This window comes from Oncorhynchus tshawytscha, linkage group LG16 (assembly GCF_018296145.1).
Source record: "Oncorhynchus tshawytscha isolate Ot180627B linkage group LG16, Otsh_v2.0, whole genome shotgun sequence".
Classification (NCBI taxonomy): Eukaryota; Metazoa; Chordata; class Actinopteri; order Salmoniformes; family Salmonidae; genus Oncorhynchus; species Oncorhynchus tshawytscha.
Window position 1 is genome coordinate 49,376,596 of NC_056444.1, and position 19,134 is coordinate 49,395,729.

Below are 19,134 nucleotides of genomic sequence, written 5' to 3' on the forward strand. Positions count from 1 at the left end.
TGTTCTGACTTGGTGGTGCACATGTAGCCTATAACCTGTTTTTGAAAAGTGTAATCATCTAATATTGTAAGAGCTTTCATTGTCTGCATATATGCCCCCTTTAATTATCCTACAGTTCTGACTTGGTGTACAGGGACAACACGGTAAGAATGGCCCATGTTCTGAATTCTGTCGCTGTACACTTCAAAAGTGTGTAAGTATACCTTAGTATAACTTAAAATAGTTATATTGACTACGTCCGTCCTAGCTCGCTCATTAATGTCTTGATCAAAATTACGGATTGCCTCTTATCCGCTTGTCATCCCCTTATGCCATAGTTTGCACATCTCAATTGTCAATAGAAACCACATTTGTTTAAACACTCAGCCATACCAGCTGTTTAAAAAAAAGGCAATAAATGAGGCTGAATGAACTGTTTCACTGCCAGACAAGGCTCCGCTGATAGCCAGGTGAAGCAGTGGTAGAGTGCAATTCATGTATTGTTTAGTGTTGTGTTGTGTAGTGGCTTTGCTGGCATGCATCCCACATTCTCCCCCCCACCAAGATTCGCATGGCAAAATCGCCACTGATTGTTGCCAATTCAAATGACGTTTTGAGGAGTGCATGCATCATGGTGTCTAGATCTTGGGGGATCAATTATAGACTATAGGGTAACGTGGTGTAAATAGCCCCCCAAAAAAAAAAAAAAAAAAACCTCCTGAGGTAATTTGATTGAATATTTCTTAATGTAGAGACAGTTATATATATATATATATATATATATATACACAGTACCAGTCAAAAGTTTGGATACACCCATTCATTTAAGGGTTTTTCTTTATTTTTACATTGTGGAATAAGTGAAGACATCAGAACTATGAAATAGCACACATGGAATCATGTAGTAACTAAAAAGGGTTAAACAAATCCAAATATATTTTAGATTTTAGATTCTTCAAAGAAGCCACCCTTTTCCTTGATGACAGCTTTGCACACGCTTGGCATTCTCTCAACCAGCTTCATGATGTAGTCACCAGGAATGTTTTTCAATTAACAGGTGTACCTTGTTAAAACTTAATTTGTGGAATTTCTTTCCTTCTTAATGCATTTGAGCCAATCAGTTGTGTTGGGACAAGGTAGGAGTGGCATACAGAAGATAGCCCTATTTGGTAAAATACCAAGTCCATATTATGGCAAGAACAGCTCAAATAAGCAAAGAGAAACGACAGTCCATCATTACTTTAAGACATGAAGGTCAGTGAATGGGGAAAACGTCAACATTTCAAAATGTGGAAAGCTGCCGTTGCAAAAACCATCAAGAGCTATGATGAAACTGGCTCTCATGAGGACCGCCACAGGAAAGGAAGACCCAGAGTTACCTCTGCTGCAGAGGATAAGTTCATTAGAGTGACCAGCCTCAGAAATTGCAGCCCAAATAAATAACAGACACATCTCAACATCAACTGTTCAGAGGGGACTGCGTGAATATAGCATTCATGGTCCAATTGCTGCAAAGAAACCACTACTAAAGGACACTAATAATAAGAAGAGACTTGCTTGGGCCAAGAAACACAAGCAATGGACATTAGACTGGTGCAAATCTGTCCTTTGGTCTCATGAGTCAAATTTTTTGGTTCCAAGCGCCTTGTCCTTTTGAGATGCGGAGTAGGTGAACGGATGATCTCCGCATGTGTGGTTCCCACCGTGAAGCATGGAGGAGTAGGTGCGATGGTGTGGGGGTGCTTGCTGGTGACACTGTCAGCAATTTATTTAGAATTCAAGGCACACTTAACCAGCATGGCTACCACCGCATTCTGCAGCGATATGCCATACTATCTGGTTTGTGCTTAGTGGGACTATCATTTGTTTTTCAACAGGATAATGACCCAACACACTTCCAGGCTGTGTAAGGCCTATTTGATCAAGGAGGAGAGTGATGGATTTCTGCAGCAGATGACCTGGCCTCCACAATCACCTGACCTCACCCAATTGAGATGGTTTGGGATGAGTTGGACCGCACAGTGAAGAAAAAAAGCTACCAACAAGTGCTCAGCTTATGTGTGAACTCCTTCAAGATGTTTGAAAAGCATTCCAGGTGAAGCTGGTTGAGAGAATGCCAATAGTGTGCAAAGCTGTCTTCAAGGCAAAAGTGGCTACTTTGAAGAATCTCAAATATAACATATATTTTGATTTCGTTAACACTTTTTTGGTTACTACATTATTCCATATGTGTTATTTCATAGTTTTGATGTCTTCACTATTATTTATGTATAAAATAGAAAAAAATCTAGAAGAATCCTTGAATGAGTAGGTGTGTCCAAACTTTTGACTGGTACTGTGTATATATAATCTAATTAAGTTAGATCCGATGTAAGTCAATAGTGACTAAATTAGCATTTTCCAAATCATGTTCAAATCATGTCCAAATAACTTAAATGAGTTACATAGTCATTTTGTAGATACTTTAGGATGTGGACATGATTTGATGGGACAATAAAAAGAGGGACCTTACATCAAAACCTCATCATAGTGAGGATATTAACAGTGAGATGATGCCATTTTATTTCAATATTTGATACTTGGACTTTAACTTAATCACTAGTTAATTTAGTTAATCACTCAACACATTTAAAAAAAATAGATTTTAACATAAGTTACCCCAAAAGATTTTATTTAAAAAAAAACATTTGATTGAAAAAGCGTAAACTATAGTCACTTACTTGCCTTCATAGTTTGTTTTTCTAAGCATGACCATCATCCATATTCCAAATGTTTTACCAAACTTTGCTTTTCTTGTGTCAGCAACTGGACATTGTTCTTGGGGAGAGCTAGTTACCCCACGTTATCCTACCGTATCTGAACCATTAATTGTGTGTGTAAAACATTTCCAAAGGCATCATCTCAAGCAAAGAACAAAGAAGTCAGTGGAACTCACATGACTCGAAGACAGTTTATGAAACGTTGCTGAAAAGATGGAAACCACTGTACAATTTTGTGGGGGCGATATTCGCGCCCCCTTGTGGGTAGCTTGCTCCTCCGTGACGTCAATTCAGCACTGGGAAGGAGACAGCTCCCTCCCCCAACACAGCGCGCGACTCACGTTCCATGGTTCCCCGGTTATTGATAACACAATTTGCCCGCTGGGATTCGTTCTGATAACGTGAACTCGTGGAAAGGGACTTTCACGCAATAAAACGACTGTAAGTCCGGAGAGGAAAAACGACAATTGTTCTTAATTATCGCATGTAGCAAGCTGAACCCATCCCGTACTTGACAACGCGACATCAACCAGGCAGAAAGGTATGGGAATGTCATGCTATCAAGTATTATAGATCAAATAGGAAATCAGGTATTATGAGATGTTCATGTAGGTTTGTCTTTGCCTCATGCAATGTACTCTGTTCGTACTCTGTTCACATTGTAGCGTAACAGCACGTCAATCTAGGAGAAAATGCATAATCGCTGATTAATGCGAGAGATCATATTTATGCAGCAGCGTGATAATCTATTACGAAATATGTTTGTGTTGGTGCCAACATTAAGTAAATCTACAGACGATGCGGCAGTTAGACTTGGCATGGATGGACTCGTACGGTTCGGGCTTTAATTCATGCACGTCGACTGTGATGCTAGTGAGTGTCATCATCACATCCTTGGTTATTTAAAGATAGATCTCCCTGCATTTGTGAGCGAAAGTGCTCCTTCCCACTGTGGCCCAGTGTTTTTCCCATTTAACGCTCTCTATTCGCTCGAGCATCGCGATTCATGCGGTGGTGCAGTACAGAGTAAGGGGCTGCCGTATAATGTAAATTGGGTACATGTGGCAGTTCTCTCTCTCTCTCTCTTACTTACACACACACGCACACGTACGCGCGCGCGCACGCACGCACACGCACACACACACACACACCTCAATGGGTTAGTTATGCAATTTCGTCATATTCTACAGAGATACAATGCCATGACTTGTACAGTATTGTAAATGAATTGGTTGCAGCATAACACTGTCATGCCAAGCATGTGACAGGACCATTCAATACATACAGTACCAGAAGAAGCATAGCAGCTTACTCATCCTTATTGATTCCAACAGAGTACTATCCATATCCATAATGTAACAAATATATAGGCTTTCCTGCCCTATGGTGACACTCCTAAGGGAATCACCCTGGGGATAAAGGTCAGGTTTATTCTGTAGTCAGTGCTATCTTCCTGGTTCATTCATAAAACTATTTCCCATTTCAGATGATTTGGCCCTGTTTGACTGCCTCGATCCCGTTCATAGATTCATAGATATTAAAATGTGGTTTACTGAATAATTGAGTCTATATTGAGGAGAAATTGCATTGAAATGGTTGACTTGTTCTCACAGGAGTGTTTTTTTTAAAGAAAGGTAGAGCAAGATTTTTTTGATTCCCTGTAGTCATTTTTCTCTCACTCTCTCCCTCTCTTCTCCCACAAAGTAAGGCCCATCTGTTTGATGTTTAGTCTGTTAGAGACAGTCTTTCTGCTGAGTGAACAACACCTTTGTAGTTGACTTGATTACAATAATTTCTACTCTACTTAAACTTAAAGAAGGTACCCAATTGTACTTAAAGGGTTCCAAACGCTTGTCACTGTAGTGGTACCTGTAAGCGAAATCCATTGTTAGTTATAGGTATATATCCTTGCAGTTTGTACAAATTTCCCTTTTTAGAGTACCATCACAGTGACAAAGCCGTGTGTTCCTTTTACGTGACAAAAATGTACCTCTTCTCTATACCAAGCTCCTCATGTGTTCACACCTCTCCGCCATCCCGCTTCTGACACCAGTTCGTGGGGGTAGCCTGGGATTCGAACCTGGGTCCAGCAACTGTCAAGTCAACACGTTAATCAGTACGCTAAGAGGTCCATATACCTCTTGACTAGTTTGATCAGTGTTGGGTTAACATCGCTGAAATATTAATTGCAGCTCTTTATTGTCACATGCTTTTATGTAAGCCTTTATAAAGACATCAGAACTAGCAGCAGACATGCTCAAACTTTAATTAACATAACCATAGACTGCTTAAACTGGTACACCACTTTCAATCACAGGTGGTCAAAAATAACTAACTGAATGCCACCCCAACTCAGCCATGCCTCCTATGATTGTACCTTTTATATTCCAAATATCGGGTACAACATTTTTACATTATACTAGATTATCCCCAAATGTACAGAACAAAGGTACAGAACAGTACCATGTGAGATTATACTGTGCATTCATATTCAGACTACTTCCATTTTTCCCACATTTTGTTACGGTACAGCCTTATTGAAAAAAATAATCTCATCGATCTACACACAATACCCCATAATGACAAAGCAAAAACAGGTTTTTAGACATTTTTTGCAAATGTATTAAAAATAAAAATAAAAAATGCCTTATTTACATAAGTATTCAGACCCTTTGATATGAGACTCGAAATTGAGTTTGGTGCATCCTGTTTTGATTGACCACCCTTGAGATGTTTCTACGACTTGGCTGGAGTCCACCTGTGGTAAATTCAATTGATTGGACATGATTTGGAAAGGCACACAGCTGTCTATATAAGGTTGCACAGTTGACAGTGCATGCCAGAGCAAAAACCAAGCCATGAGGTTGAAGGAATTGTCCGTAGAGCTCCGAGAAAGGATTGTGTCAAGGCACAGATCGGGGGAAGAGTACCAAAACATTTCTGCAGCATTGAAGGTCCCCAAGAAGAATAGCCTCAATCATTCTTAAATTTAAAAAGTTTGGAAGCACCAAGACTCTTCCTAGGGCTAGCCGCCTGGCCAAACTGATCAATCGGGGGAGAAGAGCCTTGGTCAGGGAGGTGACCATGAACCCAATGGTCACTCTGGCAGAACTCCAGAGTTCACCTGTGGAGACGGGAGAACTTCCAGAAGGACAACTCCTTCTGCACTCCACCAATCTGCACTCCACCAATCAGGCCTTTGTGGTAGAGTTGCCAGACGGAAGACACTCCTCAGTAAAAGGTACATGACAGTCCGCTTGGAGTTTGCAATGACCTTCCAATGACCTTCCAATGACCCTAAGCACACAGCCAACACAACGCAGGAGTTCCTTTAGGACAAGTCTGAATGTCCTTGAGTGGCCCAGGCAGAGCCGGGGCTTGAACCCAATCCAACATCTGATGAGAGACCTGAAAATAGCTGTTCAGTGACGCTCCCCATCCAACCTGACAGCTTGAAATGATCTGCAGAAAAGAATGGCAGAAACTCCCCAATACAGGTTTGCCAAGCTCGCAAAACTGTGGTATGCCTCTGACCCTAACCGTACCCTATTTTCTGAGAGTATATGTATCATACTGACAAGGCCAAACATTCAGAAAACACTATTTTGAATGAGAAACTGAAATACAGGTATATTTCAGCACTGGACAGCTCCAAACAGCCAAAAGAGCAGGTATTAATGGATTATGCTGATTTATAGTGATTCATTAGATTTTTTCTTCCCTCTTCATTTTTGTTTCTCCCCATCCAGGCCTCCCCTTCTCCCTCTGTACCCCCATCCATCCTTGGCTACTGTGTTGTGGGACCCCCTGATGAGTGGGACCTGCCTCCATGAGCCCCGCGCCCCCTCCCCCTCTCTCTCAGGCTTCAGCACCCCCATCTCAGAGCCCCCTTCCGCAGGTTGGATGCAGACACCCCTGCCTGCACCCCAGAGACCGACCTGACCCCCACCCAGTGTGTCCTCCGCAACGTGTTGTCCATCGACACAGGTGGGGCACCAGGGGTGCCAGGCGGGGTTGAGGGGTGCCCCCACACCTGCGGCAGCAGCCCCACCCCTAGTGACGGGCCCCCGGCCCACTTTGACAACAGTGTGCTGAAGTTACACGAGCATGAGGCCTGCCAGTGTGGGGGCGGGGCAGAGGCGGGGCTTAGCTCGGAGGCTGGGGCCGTCCGTAGCCAATCAGACAACATCCGGATGCAGCAAGGAGGTGGAGGGTTTCTGGAGGGGCTGTTTGGCTGCCTGAAACCCGTCTGGACCATGATCGGGAAAGCATACTCCCCCGAACACAAGCATAACCAGGAAGGTGTGTGGAGTGAGTATAACAGCCAGTTCTTTGTCACTTCAGCACAAGGTCTTCTGTGTTTAATAACGACTTTTGTATACTTTTAGGATACTGAATACCTTAACCAATACAGAAATACATGGCGATGTCATGTAGGATACTGAATCTATTGTCACATGAAATGTTAGTCATTCACTGTGAAAGATGTTGAGGTAAATCCGTAACCATGGTGATGCATTATATATCCAATAAAAAGGTTCAACTTCGAGATGCTGCTCTTCCTTGCTACTTTTCATTTTGGAGGGTATTCACTAAAATGGCTTACATTTCTCTCTCTTTTTATATCTCTCACTATGCCTTCCTGCTACTCTCCGCCATAATGCGGCTGATGTTACCTTTGCACTAGCCTCATTCACAGTCTTATCTACGGTAGCGGATTCACAGCTGGTTAACGAGACAACAAGAACAGCTGCCTCTACAGCAGCAGGTCCCTTGAGACCACAAAACTTCAGTGGACCTCATGCAGAATTAATCTGCTTGTCTCTCTTATTCCGCCTACTGGCGTCTGTCTTCTCACAGTGACCAAACTCTCAGTTATTCAACTATCTACTGTACTCTTATGACAGATTATGGGAGATGAGAGATTAGCTCTGGGGAGACGTGCAGCTGTTTGCCTCTACATGTCTCTCCAACTGCAATCTTACTGTACACTGCACATATTGATCCAATCGTGAGCTATGATGCCATAACGGGAAAAACACCTATTAATATGTCAATATTAAGTACTTTTTTCCATAGGAAAGTTATATATACAGTGGGGAGAACAAGTATTTGATACACTGCCGATTTTGCAGGTTTTCCTACTTCCAAAGCATGTAGAGGTCTGTAATTTGTATCATAGGTACACTTCAACTGTGAGAGACGGAATCCAGAAAATCACATTGTATGATTTTTAAGTAATTAATTTGCATTTTATTGCATGACATAAGTATTTGATACATCAGAAAAGCATAACTTAATATTTAGTACAGAAACCTTTGTTTGCAATTACAGAGATCATACATTTCCTGTAGTTCTTGACCAGGTTTGCGCACACTGCAGCAGGGATTTTGGCCCACTCCTCCATACAGACCTTCTCCAGATCCTTCAGGTTTCGGTGCTGTCGCTGGGCAATATGGACTTTCAGCTCCCTCCAAAGATTTTCTATTGGGTTCAGGTCTGGAGACTGGCTAGGCCACTCCAGGACCTTGAGATGCTTCTTACGGAGCCCCTCCTTAGTTGCCCTGGCTGTGTGTTTCGGGTCGTTGTCATGCTGGAAGACCCAGCCACGACCCATCTTCAATGCTCTTACTGGGGGAAGGAGGTTGTTGGCCAAGATCTCGCGATACATGGCCCCATCCTTCCTCCCCTCAATACGGTGCAGTCGTCCTGTCCCCTTTGCAGAAAAGCATCCCCAAAGAATGATGTTTCCACCTCCATGCTTCACGGTTGGGATGGTGTTCTTGGGGTTGTACTCATCCTTCTTCTTCCTCCAAACACAGCGAGTGGAGTTTAGACCAAAAAGCTCTATTTTTGTCTCACCAGACCACATGACCTTCCCCCATTCCTCCTCTAGTTCATCCAGATGGTCATTGGCAAACTTCAGATGGGCCTGGACATGCGCTGGCTTGAGCAGGGGGACCTTGTGTGCGCTGCAGGATTTTAATCCATCACGGCGTAGTGTGTTACTAATGATTTTCTTTGAGACTGTGGTCCTTTCTTTGAGTGTGTGGACAGGTGTCTTTAATACAGGTAATGAGTTCAAACAGGTGCAGTTAATACAGGTAATGAGTGGAGAACAGGAGGGCTTCTTAAAGAAAAACTAACAGGTCTGTGAGAGCTGGAATTCTTACTGGTTAGTAGGTGATCAAATACTTATGTCATGCAATAAAATGCAAACGAATTACTTAAAAATCATACAATGTGATTTTCTGGATTTTTGTTTTAGATTCCATCTCTCACAGATGAAGTGTACCTATGATAAAAATGACAGACCTCTACATACTTTGTAAGTAGGAAAACCTGCAAAATCGTCAGTGTATCAAATACTTGTTCTCCCCACTGTATGTAGATCTCTTTCCCTTGTGGACCATTAAAATGCAACAGATGATGTCGTTTATATGATACATCTCAGCTGGTTTGCTTAGAGCCGTCTGCCACCCACTGCCTGTCACTTACTGCTTCCTTGTGTTGATGTTGCATTCTTAGAATCCTGGGAGGTTCCGTTTGAAGAGATCTCGGACCTGCAATGGGTCGGCAGCGGGGCCCAGGGGGCGGTCTTCTTGGGGAAGTTCCACGGCGAGGATGTGGCCGTCAAGAAAGTCCGGGACATCAAGGAGACGGAGATCAAGCACCTACGCAAACTCAAGCACCCCAACATCATCACCTTCAAGTGAGAAAAACTCCCTGACCCAGACCCCAAGAGAACAGAGATGTAGAGATGTATATGACTATAGTAGTAGAACGTATAAACATATACCCAACTGTTGGTCCGAGCTATTGTAGCCTAGACCAGGCAAACCATCATGACATCATCAGACATTGACTCTAGTATTCTCCTCTTTATCATTGTCCCTCCCTCCCTCCATTCCTTCTTCCCTACCTCTCTGTCCCCCAGGGGTATCTGCACCCAGGCTCCCTGCTACTGTATCCTGATGGAGTACTGTGCCCAGGGCCAGCTGTACGAGGTGCTGAGAGCAGGCAGGAAGATCACCCCCTCCCTGCTCATTGACTGGGCCATGGGCATCGCCGGGGGCATGAACTACCTGCACCTCCACAAGATCATCCACAGAGACCTCAAGTCCCCCAAGTGAGTCCATGTGCTCGATATTATCAAAACCGTCCACCTATATCAGGTGTGGGCAATCATTTTGGCTCGAGGGCCCCATCGCGATTTCCAAATTCAACCGAGGGCCGTACATATTTTGTTTACGACCGATTTGTTAGTCAAAACCAAGTCCGTTCAAGAGTGTCCCAGAGTGTTTTTTTAACACCCCAAAAAATTATAATTCCACCCGTGGGCTGGATTGAATGATCTCGCGGACCAAGTCCGGTCGGCGGGCTGTATGTCGTCCACCCCTGGCTTATAGAGACTAGAAGTCTCCAAAGTGAATCAGTGAGCTCTTTCTAATAAAATGTTTTGCTATTTCTGGCTTAAGAACATCTACAATAATAGTGGTTTTCTTTCTACCCTTGGAAGTATGCTGATTACCCATGATGACCTAGTGAAGATCTCTGACTTCGGCACCTCCAAGGAGCTCATTGATAAGAGCATGAAGATGTCCTTCGCTGGTACGGTGGCCTGGATGGCCCCAGAGGTCATTCGGAATGAACCCGTATCGGAGAAGGTGGACATCTGGTAAGTGAAAGATTCTTGGCCATAGAAAAGATGACCAATGCAATCCCATCTCAGTGATCACTAACATAAGGAGTGTTGTGAACTGCAGGTCGTTCGGGGTGGTGCTGTGGGAGATGCTGACCGGGGAGGTCCCCTATAAGGATGTGGACTCCTCTGCCATCATCTGGGGGGTGGGCAACAACAGCCTGAACCTCCCTATCCCCGAGAGCTGCCCAGACGGCTTCAAAATCCTCCTGAGGCAGTGCTGGTGAGTAGAGATGGAGGAGGGGAAAGAGAGGGATGGTGGAAAAGAGGAGAGAGAGGTGAGAGGCGGCAGTGGAAATAGATAGCGGGAAATTCTGTCCTTTTAAACCTTTAAGACTTGTCCCACGTAGAACCATATTGATTATACAGTAGATATACCAAAGTTGTCTCTGACTGAAAATATCTCCTTGGCTTTGCAGGAACTGTAAACCCAGAAATAGACCCTCTTTCCGTCAGATCCTTCTCCATCTGGATATAGCCTCAGCTGATGTACTCTCCACCCCACAGGAGACATACTTCAAGTCTCAGGTAGCCTACTCTACACTATATCTCACACAACCTGATGAACTCATACACAAGCAAACACATTCCCAAGTGACAGATATGAGTGCAAAAATATGTGCATGCACGTGTACACTCACACACATACCCAGTGTCTAAGTGTGTGTGTGTGTGTGTGTGTGTGTGTTGCGCAGGCTGAGTGGCGGGAGGAGGTGAAGCAGCACTTTGAGAAGATTAAGTCTGAGGGGACCTGTCTGCACCGACTGGACGAGGAACTGATCAACCGGCGCAGAGAGGAGCTCAGGTCTGTACCACGACACTCTGACAGGCAGAGTTACTCTTCCCTTTTAGATGCTGGAAGTGATGCTATGCCAGGATAGTGTCAGAGAAAAACCACCACCCACTGGGCCCAGACTCAATTCATTGAAATGACATGGACACAGCATTGATTCAACCAGTGTGTGCCCAGTGGGCAGTGCCTTGTTATGAGCTGTGAAACTATAGTACAGTAATCGCATGGTCATGTCGACAGGCAGTTTCACTAACATCAAATGTCTACCGGTCCTTTTTATCCAATGCCCTTCCCTTATCTATCTTTGAAGATAGAAAAAAGAAAGAGATAGAAAATAATAGTCTCAGGGCACACTTCTTGCATCCTTTCATGCGGAGCATGATGTCATTTGTGCGCTCTTGTCTATTCAGGCACGCTCTGGACATCCGGGAGCACTATGAGAGGAAGCTGGAGAGGACCAACAACCTCTACATGGAGCTCAACGCTGTCATGCTGCAGCTGGAGCTCAAAGAGAAAGAGCTGCAGAAGTAGGTGGCTCCCTCAATCAAAGCACTTCGATGCTTATTTAGTTGTTTAGCTAATTCTCGGATCATTTGCATAAAGAAAAGTCTAATTTATCACATGAATCATGTCAGCTATTATGGCATATAGACCTTCTGAACATGCAGTGTTTCAAAATGAGTTGATAAATAGTCTCTGCTATTTCGGGTTATAGAGGATACAAGTCATAGAAATAGAATATGTAGAACAGACTAGTTTCTCGATTTCTTATGCAATCAACATGAATGGTATTGATGTGTTCCTAGGAGAGAGCAGTCTTTAGATAAGAAGTATCCAGGACTGTTCAAGCACCACAGCTCCAGACAGACTAGCTCCTCCAACTCCATGGACAAACTCATCAAGAAGAGAAATGTCCCACAGAAACTGCCCTCTGGAAAGAGGTGAGAGTTCATTCCGAGAGCCAAAAGCATAGGAGACAAGCGTAGTTCTTATCTGAACCCTATAAGGAGGTGGATCATGCAAAACTAAATACTCGATTGAAACCATTATAAATAGCTGAAGATTTATTATCCAATTATTTCACATCTGACCATCATTTCTTATTCTATTCTGTTCTCATAGGCCAGACATCCTCAAGTCAGAGGTGATCATTCCCAAGATGGATTCCTCCGTGATGCAGGTCACTATCCCCTCCTGCTCCAACAGGGGCTCCACGTCTCCTAGCCGCTCGCGTAGGGTCAAGACCCGCCACCGCAAGCCTGGCAAGGGCAGCAGCGGGGACCTTGCCGGCCTGAAGGCTACTCAACCCTCTCCCGACGGGGAAAACCCTGCCCAGGTCAACAGCTCCAGCACGGGCCCCTCCAAGCAGCTCCAGGAACCCAGCATGGCCCTGCGGGCCCTGGGCCACGAGCAGCAGCAGAGGCAGCTGTCCTCCTCCAGCCCAGACCTCATCTGCACCACACTGGTGGCTGAGGGTCAAGGGAAAGGAGAACCTACCGTTGGGGGGCTTGAGAGGGGCGGCAGCCTGAGCGCCTACGCGGGCCTAGGGGGGTCCGAGGGGGGCGCGGGGGGTCTGGATGACCTCACAGAGACCACCCCACGCAGCGACACGCCCAGCGAGGACGCGGCCTCGTTCCCCTTCTCTAGCAGCCCAGACTCGCCATGTGGAAGGGGGGCGGCCGCCGGGAGGGGGTCTGTGCTGGGCGGCCCACGCCTGCCCCACGATGGGGACGATAAGGAAGAGGGAGTGAGTGGCATGAGGTTACCCCGGGGGGCATCAGGCCATCTCACTCCCTCAGCTATCCTGTACAGGGCGGCCATCGCACGCAAACAGGTACAGTCCCAATGGAAGCTAGTTATGTTCAGTATGTACTCTCTCCTTTCATCTCTGTGAATCTGTTAGCTAACCCATTCTGTTTTCCCTGCTGTGTCCACAGAGGCGTGGCGTGTCTTCAGAGGAGGAGGAGGGGGAGGTTGACAGCGAGGTGGAGTTGCCACGGAGACGGTGAGCAGTGTTGGGGAAGCTACTCGGAAAATATAGTTTACCAAGATACAGATTACTTCACACTGGAAGAAGTAAAGATACACTAAATCTACCCTTAAGAAAAATATAGTTGAAAAAGTAGTTCACTACATCCAATCTACTTTGTGATACATTTTCATATCTAAATCTGAAACGTCATAGACTACAAATTGCAAGAACAGACCACTCTGGAGTCAGATGTTAACAGAATGTGTCATTTAGCCCATTAAACACGAAAACTGGGTTTCAAGTGAGAATTAGGCATGTCTGATGCTGAAAAAGAAAGACAATTCTTGCCTACCCATATTTTATTTTAGCAAAACAGGTAGTGTGTAATTCCAGTAGTTAGCTACACTGCTACATGTCAAAAGTAATGAAAGCACTACCAAGATTAGAATGTAGTTCAACTACCACCAAGCTACTGCAAAATGTAGTTAAATCACTAGTTGAATTATATGTGGTTCACTACTCCCCAACACTGAAGGTGAGTACAGCATGTTGCTGTACTCCAGTGCCCAAAAAACAGAAAAAATGTCTTATTTTCTCATCTTTGATATCTCCACTAAATGGTTATGTGATATGATTTTAGGAGTCATAGTGTTTGGTACCGTTATAAAAATAACATTTGTAAAATATTACTATTCTAATCAGAGATTTTGTGTAAGTGGTGTAAGTGGTTATTCAATGAATATTCAGTATGACTGTTCAGTATGACTGTTCAGTATGACTGTTCAGTATGACTGTTCAATATGACTATTCAATATGACTGTTCAATATGACTGTTCAGTATGACTGTTCAATAAGACTATTCAATATGACTGTTCAATATGACTATTCAATATGACCGTTCAGTATGACCGTTCAATATGACTATTCAATATGACTGTTCAATATGACTGTTCAATATGACTGTTCAGTATGACCATTCAATATGACTATTCAGTATGACTGTTCAATATGACTGTTCAATATGACTATTCAGTATGACTGTTCAATATGACTGTTCAATATGACTATTCAATATGACTGTTCAGTATGACTGTTCAATATGACTGTTCAGTATGACTGTTCAGTATGACTGTTCAATATGACTATTCAGTATGACTGTTCAATATGACTATTCAATATGACTGTTCATTATGACTGTTCAATATGACTATTCAATATGACTGTTCAATTTGACTGTTCAGTATAAATGTTCAGTATGACTTCAATTTGACTGTTCAGTATAAATGTTCAGTATGACTTCAATATGACTGTTCAGTATGCCTATTCAATATGACTGTTCAATATGACTATTCAATATGACTGTTCAGTATGACCGTTCAGTATGACTGTTCAATATGACTATTCAGAATGACTGTTCAATATGACTATTCAATATGACTGTTCAGTATGACTGTTCAATATGACTATTCAATATGACTGTTCAGTATGACTGTTCAATATGACTGTTCAGTATGACCGTTCAGTATGACTGTTCAATATGACTATTCAATATGACTGTTCAATATGACTATTCAATATGACTGTTCAATATGACTGTTCAATATGACTATTCAATATGACTGTTCAATATATCTATTCAATATGACTGTTCAGTATGACTGTTCAATATGACTATTCGATATGACTGTTCAGTTGGACTGTTCAGTATGACTGCCAAATATGACTATTCGATATGACTATTAAATATGACTGTTCAGTATGACTGTTCAATATGACTGTTCAGTATGACTATTCAATATGACTATTCAATATGAATGTTCAGTATGACTGTTCAATATGACTGTTCAGTTGGACTGTTCAGTATGACTTCCAAATATGACTATTCGATATGACTATTAAATATGACTGTTCAGTATGACTGTTCAGTATGACTGTTCAATATGACTATTGAATATGACAATTTAATGACTGTTCAATATGACTATTTAATATGACTGTTCAGTATGACTATTCAATATGACTATTCAATATGACTATTCGATATGACTATTAAATATGACTGTTCAGTATGACTGTTCAGTATGACTATTCAATATGCCTATTCAATATGAATGTTCAGTATGACTGTTCAATATGACTATTCAATATGACTATTAAATATGACTATAAAATATGAATATTCAATATTAATCAAATGAATGGATCAAAACTGAAACTAAACTGGATTCCTCTCTTCTTTCATCTCCCTCTTCTCCCTCGTTCATCCTCCTCAGACGTCCGACCAGCATCACCAAGTGCCAGTTGGTGTCTACCTTCAGCTCGGAGAACCTCTCTGTGTCAGATGGCGAAGAGGGCCACACCACCGACCACTCCCACAGCGGCACGCCGGACGTCGTCAGCACCAACACAGACGACCGTCTGGGCGACCGTAGCGATGACCTCCTGTCGCAGGGGTCAGAAATCCCAGCAGACAACACTGACCCGGTGCAGGCCTCTGGCGGGCTGTCTGAGAGGGAGGGAGCCCTGGGCCAGGTCAAAGCCCTGCTGGACGCTTCACAGAATCCTAATGAGGCAACACAATTCTCTCTCTCTGATACTGGATATACAGTGCATTCGGAAAGTATTCAGAGTATTTTTTAGAATTTTTTGCAAACTTATTAAATAGAAACAACTGAAATATCACATTCACATAAGTATTCAGACGCTTTTGCTCAGTACTTTGTTGAGTACTTTGTTGAAGCACCTTTGGCAGCAATAACAGCCTCGAGTCTTCTTGGGTATGACGCTACAAGCTTGACACACCTGTATTTGGGGAGTTTCTCCCATTCTTCTCTGCAGATCCTATCAAGATCTGTCCGGTTGGATGGGTGAGCATCGCTGCACAGCTATTTTCAGGTCTCCAGAGAAGTCCGGGCTCAGGCTGGGCCACTCAAGGATGATTTTGAAACTTGTCCCAAAGCCACTCCTGCGTTGCCTTGGCTGTGTGCTTAGGGTCGTTGTCCTGTTGGAAGGTGAACTTTCTCCCCAGTCTGAGGTCCTGAGCACTCTGGATCAGGTTTAGGGATGGTGCGACGTTTCCTCCAGACGTAACGCTTGGAATTTAGGCCAAAAAGTTCAATCTTGGTTTCATCAGACCAGAGAATCTTTAGGTGCCTTTTTGGCAAACTCCAAGCGGGCAGTCATGTGCATTTTACTGAGGAGTGGGCTTTCGTCTGGCCACTCTACCACAAAGGCCTGATTGGTGGAGTGCTACAGAGATGATTGTCCTTCTGGGAGGTTCTCCCATCTCCACAGAGGAACTCTGGAGCTCTGTCAGAGTGACCATCGGGTTCTTGGTCACCTCCCTGACCAAGGCCCTTCTCCCCTGATTGCTCAGTTTGGCTGGGCGGCCAGCTCTAGGAAGAGACTTGATGGTTCCAAACTTCTTCCATTTAAGAATGATAGAGGCCACTGTGTTCTTGGGGACCTTCAATGCTGCAGAATTTTTTTTGCCACTCTTCCTAGAGCTGTGCCTCGACACAATCCTGTCTCAGAGCTCTATGGACAATTCCTTCGACCTCATGGCTTGGTTTTTGCTCTGACATGCACTGTCAACTGTGGGACATTATATAAACAGGTGTGTGACTTTCCAAATCATGTCCAATCAAATTAATTTGACACAGGTAGACTCCAATCAAGCTGTAGAAACATTTCAAAGATGATCATTGGAAACAGGATGCACCTGAGTTACATTTCGAGTCTCAAAGCAAAGGATCTGAATACATATGTAAATAAGGTATTTTTTTAATTTAGGTTTTTATATATTTGCAAAAAATATTTAAAAACGGTTTTCACTTTGTAATTATGCGGTAATGTGTGTAGATTGATGAGGATTTTTTTTAATTTAATCCATTTTAGAATAAGGCTGTAACTTAACAAAATGTGGAAAAAGTGAAGGGGTCTGAATACTTTCCGAATGCACTGTATATCTTGTGTTATTTTTAATTACTGTGAAGAAAAATATAAACGCAACATACAACAATTTGTTCCAGTTTATATGAGGAAATCTATCAATTTAAATAAATTCATTAGGCACTAATCTATGGATTTCACATGACTGGGAATAGAGATATGCATCTGTTGGTCACATATACCTTAAAAGAAACGGGCCTCAGGATCTCATCATGGTATTTATGTGCATTCAAATTGTCATCGATAAAATGCAATTGTGTTTGTTGTCCATAGCTTATGCCACCATAACCCCACTGCCACCATGGAGCACTCTGTTCACAATGTTGACATCAGCAAACTACTCGCACACATGAAGCCAGACACGTGGTCTGTAGTTGGCAAAGGAGAAATGCTCACTAACAGGGATGTAAACAAATTTGTGACCATAATTAGAGAGGAATAAGCTTTTTGTGCACATGGGAAATGATCTGGGTATTTGTTATTTCAGCTCATGAAACATGGGACCAACACTTTACATGTTGCATTTATATTTTTGTTCAGTCTAGTTTATCTGTTCCCCACCACTAGTTTCTAATCTACACTACTTCCGTGGACAAGAACCATTAACACCTCCCATAACTCTGAGGTTTCAGTTGTTTGTCTTCTACCTTTAGCATAATGTTTCTCTTCTCTCCCTCTACCTCAGAGTCGGGCCCTGTGCGACGACTCGGACTGCGACAGCGCTGAGCTCGACCAGTCAGGAAGTGGGGAGCCCAGTCGTCCACCCAGTGCAGGGGCCTGGGCACCTCCAACAGGGTACCCCTCTGGGCCCCAACAAGGGTCTCCTCAGGGGCACCAGACAGGGCCTCCATAGAGCCAACACACTGGACACTATAGAACGACAGCTACCTTACAGTAAACAACCATCACAGAGCCTACCTACGCCAGTATCTAAAACAGGACTTCACTGAATGTGATGAGTGGTCACATCAACTGAGCTCAGGCTATGACAAGTTAATGACCAGTGTCTCGTGCAGCAATATGGGTTTGTTAGTTAGCATATCTTCATAAAATAACACAGGTGATTTGTTATAAACTGACAGCAGTTGTTAGGACAGCTTGTGATATGACTTGTTTAGATTTCATTTTATAGAGAGTTTAGATCAAGTGTTAATACAGGTACCTTTAGACACTGCTCCAGTTCAGCAAAAAAAAACTTGCACACCGGCAAAACAGACATGCGCACACACTGTCCCCTTGCCAACTGGTACTTTACCATCACAGCTCTTGGAGGAGCCTAATGTCCAATTCACAAATTTCTCCCATGCAAATGAATAATGTAGATATTCACATATCACGTAACAAAAAATAATATATTTTACATGTAAGATAAGAACTGATGTATAAAAAAAATAAAGCAGTATGCAGCCCAATTAACAAATGCATGACTACACGTTTATATTAAGTTTTGGATGTGTCCGTTTTATATTTTGTGAGAAGGTTTACACTTTTTTTACCCTGAAAGTATTCATTTCCATAAGAATTTTTGTTAATGAATTGAGGTTGGCACTTAAAAAGGTTATATCAAAGGTGAATGAACAGCTCAGTAAAATGTTTGAACCTTCGATAGGTCCCTCAGCTGGTAATGTTAAAGTCATACTTTTATCTTAACTCTCCTACCACAGAGTTTTGAATACACAACCCTTTAAGATCACAGAGAAACTAGCCAGAACAAAGATAGAATACTGCTCTCTGGTGGTAGTAGTGGAATAGTAAGTATCCTTTGAATTTCAAGAGGTTTTTGTTTTTAATACAGCATTGCACATTGTACTGTAACATAGGAATTATATCAAAATATGAGCAAGAAAATAAATACTGTATTGGTAAATCTTCTGAGGTGTGACGGGTGTGTTATATTGTGAACATGTAAACTTCTTACAGAACTTAGGTGAGGCCCCTGTATGACAAGTGAAGTAAAGTGAAAAAGGAAACCAAACTG

The 19,134-nt window shown here is 43.0% G+C and overlaps 1 pseudogene; it reads left to right on the forward strand.

Moving 5' to 3' along the window:
• The first annotated feature begins 3,042 nt into the window (after positions 1-3,042).
• LOC112215809 lies at positions 3,043-19,028 on the forward strand (annotated as a pseudogene).
• Positions 19,029-19,134: the final 106 nt, after the last annotated feature.